The following is a 6,197-nucleotide window of genomic DNA, read 5'->3' as shown; positions in this document are numbered from 1 at the left end:
GGGCGGAGGTCCCTAAGGGAGAGGTGGGGCTCGGGCTGAATCCCTCGTTGGGGGCACCAGGGTCAAGTGGCTAACCTGGCAGCACAGTCACGGGGAGGCCCTCTCTCATTGGGCAGAAACTAAGTCCGAAGCCGCGCCCCTCCTGGGCGAGGAGGTTCCACCTCCTAGGTTCCTGTGATTCTCCTGCCTCAGCCCGAGTAGTGGGACATCCCACTTGCTCCCGCCATTCTGTTTACCACAGGTGACAACCGCCATGGCTGAGAGGCAGGGAGGTCCCCCGAGGACCGAGCGAGGCTCGGTCTCCCAAAAAAAAAAAAAAGATACATTGAAGTAATTTAAAAACACTTAGGAAGATGTCATTTCTTCCTATCAAGGCGTCCTCCCTTTATGGTTTGTTGTTATATAGGGAACGATAAAAAGAAAGTTTTTTTGGAGGAGGTCGGCCTCGAACTCGAGGCTCTCGCACCCTCGCCTCCCTGAGGGCCCGAAGGCCGGCACAATGGGCCAGAGCCACAGTGGCTCCTGTGGTCGGGGGTTGTCCTTTCTTCCCTTTGACCTTACGCAGGGTGAGGGAGCCAATCACAAGAGGCTCACCCCTGACGTCACCCAGTCCCCAGGGCCAGTGAGGGCCCTGTGTTCCCTGGCGCCCCCTGGAGGGAGGAAGGGGAACTGTATCTGAGAGAGAGCAGCCCATTGGGTCCGCTGACTCCGGCCGGGTTCCCGTGCCGCGTCCAACACCCCTCACTCCCTGTCTCACTCCCCCACGGAGACTCAATTTACTTTCCATGTCCACATTCCCAGTGCTTGCGGAAGATATCCCGCTAAGAGAGAGACATGTCAAAGGTAGGGTAGATCCACATTTCCAGGCACCAAAGATGGAGATGTTCCAGGAAAGACTGCAGGGCCCCTGGGCACCTTCCACCTCCTTCCAGGCCATCACTGGCATGAGAAGGGGCAGACCAGTGTGAGCTGTGGAAGGAGGCCTCTTTCTGGAGGAGCGTGACCCCCAGTAAGCTTCAGGTGGGGCAGTTCCTGAGGGTGGGGATCTGAAATGTTGGGGTATCTCAGGTCCTCTGGGCTGTGGGGTGGGCTCTGAAAGGCAGGTGTCGGGGTGGTGGGTCCTGAATAGGAGATGCCGGGAAGGGTCTCTGGGTCTTTGTGGGTGGTGTACCACGCGGGATGGGAAGGCCAGGACTCGGGGCTGCGGTCTCAGACCCGGGTGAAGCAGTGTCCTTGCCCCAGGGGCTGCTGCTGTTGCTGCTGCTGAGCATGGGCGGGACATGGGCATCCAAGGAGCCGCTTCGGCCACGGTGCCGCCCCATCAATTGCCACCCTGGCTGTCGAGAAGGAGGGCTGCCCCGTGTGCATCACCGTCAACACCACCATCTGTGCCGGCTACTGCCCCACCATGGTGAGCTGCCCGGAGCCGGGGCAGGTGCTGCCACCTCAGGGCCAGACCCACAGAGGCAGCCGGGGAGGAAGGGTGGTCTGCCTCTCTGGTCAGGGGCTGCGGAATGGGGTGTGGGAGGGCAGGAACAGAGGGCTTCCTGGACTCCTGAGTCTGAGACCTGTGGGGGCAGCTGGGGAGCTCAGCTGAGGCGCCGGCCCCAGGCACAAGCTCATTCCCCCACTCACACGGCTTCCAGACCCGCGTGCTGCAGGGGGTCCTGCCGCCCCTGCCTCAGGTGGTGTGCAACTACCGCGATGTGCGCTTCGAGTCCATCCGGCTCCCTGGCTGCCCGCGCGGCGTGAACCCCGTGGTCTCCTACGCCGTGGCTCTCAGCTGTCAATGTGCACGCTGCCGCCGCAGCACCACTGACTGCGGGGGTCCCAAGGACCACCCCTTGACCTGCGATGACCCCCGCTTCCAGGCCTCCTCTTCCTCAAAGGCCCCTCCCCCCAGCCTTCCAAGCCCATCCCGACTCCCGGGGCCCTCAGACACCCCGATCCTCCCACAACAAAGGCTTCTCAATCCGCACTCTGGAGGTGTCTTTCTGTGGGCTCAGGGCAACCACACACACACAGGGTGGGTCCAGCTTCCAAACCATTTTCTACAGAGTCACAGTACAGAACTCTGGTAGAAAACAGGGTGGACGGCTGGGCGCGGTGGCTCACGCCTGTAATTGTCGGAGGCTGCGGTGGGTGGATCAGCTGAGGTGAGGGGTTCCAGACCAGCCTGACCAACATGGAGAAACCCCATCTCTACTAAAAATACAAAATATCGTCGGGCGTGGTGGTGCATGCCTATACTCCCAGGTACTTGGGAGGCTTAGGCAGGAGAATCTCTTGATCCTAGGAGGCGGAGGTTGCAGTGAGCAAGATCCCGCCATTGCGCTTCAGCCTGGGCAACAAAAACAAAGCTCCATCTCAAAAAGTAATAATAATAATAATAATAATAATAATAATATAAACATTAAAAATGTTCGGCCAGGCGCAGTGGCTCATGCCTGCAATCCCAGCACTTTGGGAGGCCGAGGCGGGTGCATCACCTGAGTTCAGGACTTCGAGACCAGCCTGGCCAACATGGTGAAACCCTGTCTCTACTAAAAAAAAAAAAAAAATTAGCTGGGTGTGGTGGTGCGCGCCTGTAGTCCCAGCTACTCAGGAAGCTGAGGCAGGAGAATCGCTTGAACCCGGGAAGCATAGGTGCAGTGAGCCGAGATCACGCCACTGCACTCCAGCCTGGGTGACAGGGCGAGACTCCGTCTCAAAAAAAAAAAAAAAATGAAATAAAATAAAATAAAAATAAAAATAGAAAATAGTCAACTACTATTACTCAATAGCAACAGATGGTAAAATACAGGCTCAGAGAAATTAATGATTTGTGCCTGGTCACACAGCCAACAAATGGCAGAGATGGGACTTCAACTCTGGGCAACTGCACTCTGCCATCCTTCCTGTAGAACTCTGAGGAACTGAGAGTCTTGCATCTTGGAGGATGTTCCAATCAATTTTTTTTTTTTTTTTTTTTTTTTTTTGAGACGGAGTCTCGCTCTGTTGTTGAGACTGGACTGCAGTGGCGCGATCTCGGCTCACTGCAAGATCCGCCTCCCGGGTTCCTGCCATTCTCCTGCCTCGGCCTCCCAAGTAGCTGGGACTACAGGCGCCCACCAGGACGCCTGGCTAATTTGTTGTATTTTTTAGTAGAGACGGGGTTTCCCCGTGTTAGCCAGGATAGTCTTGATCTCCTGACTTTGTGATCCGCCCGTCTCGGCTTCCCAAAGTGCTGGGATTACAGGCATGAACCACTGCGCCAGGCCCAATTTTGTTTGTTTGTTTTGTTTTGTTTCGTTGTTTTGGGAAAGGGTGGCGTGGAGAAGACTGGGAAACAACCAGTGGTCACCAGAGCTGTAGCACCTCCTTCACCTCTGAGCTCTGGGGCTGGGAACCCCAGGCTTCGGGGACCACTGTGGAGGACGCAGGTGGCCCCCTCTTTCCTGACATCTCAGGAGAGGGAGCGGCAACCGGTTAGGGGAAGAAAAGAACAGGAAGGTTATACAGCCAGGTGGGGAAGGGGCCAACTCCCTGAAAAACCCCTTCCCAGAGTTCTTCTTCAAGCGCAGGGTACCCAAGAGTCAAGGCCCCGCCCCCTTTCCAGTGGCCCCTTTTCTACTTAGGTGACCGCTCCTGGCTGGGATGGGAGGTAGATGGACCGGGGGGTGGGGGTGGGGGGGGGGGGAGGAGGGGAAGGGAGAGGCAGTGGATGAAGGAGAATGGAAGAGATGACATCCCCCTTGGCCCATTCATCCCATTCAGGTCCCCAAGCCGCGCCCCCCTCCGCCCCACCTGCACTGCCAGTGCCAACGTCAGAGGGAGGAAGAGGGAGCTCGGCTTAGAAGGCTGAGGCCCTGCCACCTGGGCCACACAGATCATGTGGCCTTCCTTCTCCCCACAGAAGGCCAGACCATGGACACCCCCTGAGCTGGAGGTCATCCTCCATCTCCACCCTGTTTTCTTTTTCTTTCTTTTTTTTTTTTTTTTTTTTGCGATGGAGTCTCGCTCTGTCGTGGAGGCTGGAGTGCAGTGGCGCAATCTCTGCTCACTGCAAGCTCCCCCTCCTAGGTTCACTCCATTCTCCTGTCTCAGCCTCCCAAGTAGCTTGGACTACAGGGGCCCGCGACCAAGCCCAGATAAGTTTTTGTATTTTTAGTAGAGACGGGGTTTCACCGTGTTAGCCAGGAAGGTCTCGATCCCCTGACCACATGATCCGCCCGCCTCGGCCTCCCAAAGTGGTGGGATTACAGGAGCGCAGCACCACGCCCAGCTAATTTTGGTATTATCAGTAGAGATGTGATTTCACAGTGTTGGCCAGGCTGCTCTCGAACTCCTGACCTCAAGTCATCCACCCGCCTCAGCCTCCCAAAGTGCTGGGACTACAGGTGTGAGCCATAGTGCCTGACCTGTAGTTGTTGAATATTTATTCTTAATCTACAAGTTGGGTGTGATGCAAGTCCTGTACATGGAGTCCCCCAAACTTCTAGAGCAAGGGCTTCCCCATAATCCTGGCAGGCAGGCCTCCCCTGGGGTTCCAAACTTCTGTCCCCACTGAAGTGTTTATCCTCTTCTCTAATCCCAGCCTCCTTTTCCCTGTTTCCATGTGCTCTGAGAGATGCTCCCGCTCCCCCAGGCTCCCTCTGCATCCCCCTCATTTTCTTCCTCCCCGCTGTGTCAATGGAGTCCTAACCCCCACCCTTGACATTGTCCCCTTTTCCTACTACAAAGTGGGACCTTCTTTTCCCCCGAGTGGTCCTGTCTAGGGGTGCCGCTGCCGGGCCCCCTCTGCTCTTCCTGCTGGAGACTGGGGCCTTTCGGGAGTCAGCAGGCACCCGGGCCAACCGCAGCCAGCGAGGGGTCAGCGATACTTCGCCGGCGAGTCATCAGGGTGAGCTGGCCGTGTGCGATGCAGTCACTGGCTGGGTGACAGACCCCCGGACCGCTGTGGACTTGGTTGTGCTCGAGGTGGAGGTGTTGGGCGAGGTGCCTGCAGCTGGCGGCAGTTCCCTCCGCCAACACTTCTTTGTCACCTGCTTCGAGGCCGATAACTCTGAAGAAGGTGGCCCAGGGGTAGGTGGAGAGGCTGCCGCCGGGGTGTGGACCGGGGGGCACTGGGTGTCTGAGTGCAAGGCCAAGCAGTCCTATGTGCGGGCATTGACCGCTGATGCCCAGGGCCGTGTGGACTGGCGATGGATTCAAACTGGCACTGCCTGTGTCTGCACACTCCTCAGCCGGACTGGCCGGGCCTGAGACTTATACCCAGGAACTGGTCAGGCAGAAAAAGAACAGAGCTGGATGCTGAGAGACGTCAGGGTTGGCCCAGCTGCTCTACGGACGGACCCCAGTTGGGGAACTCATCAAATCATGGCAAAATCACAACTCTCTGAATTTGAGCTCAATCTCTGTAGGATGGGTGCACCAACGTGGGGTTTTGAAGGTTGAATAGGAGCTCTCCCGGGGGAACTTGAGGGTAATCATGATGATGATGATAATAATAATAATAGCCACTATTTACTGAGTGTTTACTCTTTCGTAGCCCTAATACATAACTCCTCGGATCAACTCTCATGGATTTGATCATTGGTGACCTTTGGTGTTAAGTTGCTGACTGCTCTGTCACAGAGGACACCACCTTGCTCATCCTGGGGAGTGGGAGGGCACATTTCACGATGTGCATGGGGGAGGAGAGAAACTGGAACATGCAAGCAGATGGCCAGGGGACCTTGAGGACATGGTCTACGGAAGGCCTTTAAGTATCTGGGAGCTGGGGTTCAAATGAGAAATCTTACTTGGTGAGAGCAGGCAGGGGTTGGCTTCGAATATTCTGTTTTGAGATAAAGAGCTACCGATCACACGGGGAGTATAAGCAAGGTTGAATGAGAAGCGATCAGGATGCTGGAGAGTTCAGCCCTGGGCGGGGAGCTCAAGTCAGGTTTCTAGCCCTCTTCCCTGTGCCAACCTATACCCTACATTGGGAAAGAAACAGACCTTAAAATTGTCCAGCTTGATGGCATCGCGGGAAAGGGACTAAGTCCAGATAATGTCCTCCGAGGCTGCGGCCTCGGGGGCAGGACACACCTCCTGCGGGCCTATTCAATGATCAGTTAAATCACCTGAAGCACACGCATTTCCGGGGAGCGCTCCGGGCATCCTGGCTTGAGGGTAGAGTGGGCGGAGGTCCCTAAGGGAGAGGTGGGGCTCGG

General features: G+C 56.5%; 1 pseudogene; it reads left to right on the top strand.

The window, feature by feature from the left end:
* Nucleotides 1-4,635: 4,635 nt before the first annotated feature.
* Nucleotides 4,636-5,501, top strand: LOC134757733 (neurotrophin-4-like; annotated as a pseudogene).
* The last annotated feature ends 696 nt before the right edge of the window (nt 5,502-6,197 follow it).

This window comes from Gorilla gorilla, chromosome 20, assembly GCF_029281585.2.
Source record: "Gorilla gorilla gorilla isolate KB3781 chromosome 20, NHGRI_mGorGor1-v2.1_pri, whole genome shotgun sequence".
In the NCBI taxonomy this organism is placed as follows: domain Eukaryota; kingdom Metazoa; phylum Chordata; class Mammalia; order Primates; family Hominidae; genus Gorilla; species Gorilla gorilla.
This window is presented reverse-complemented; position numbering and strand designations above follow the sequence as displayed.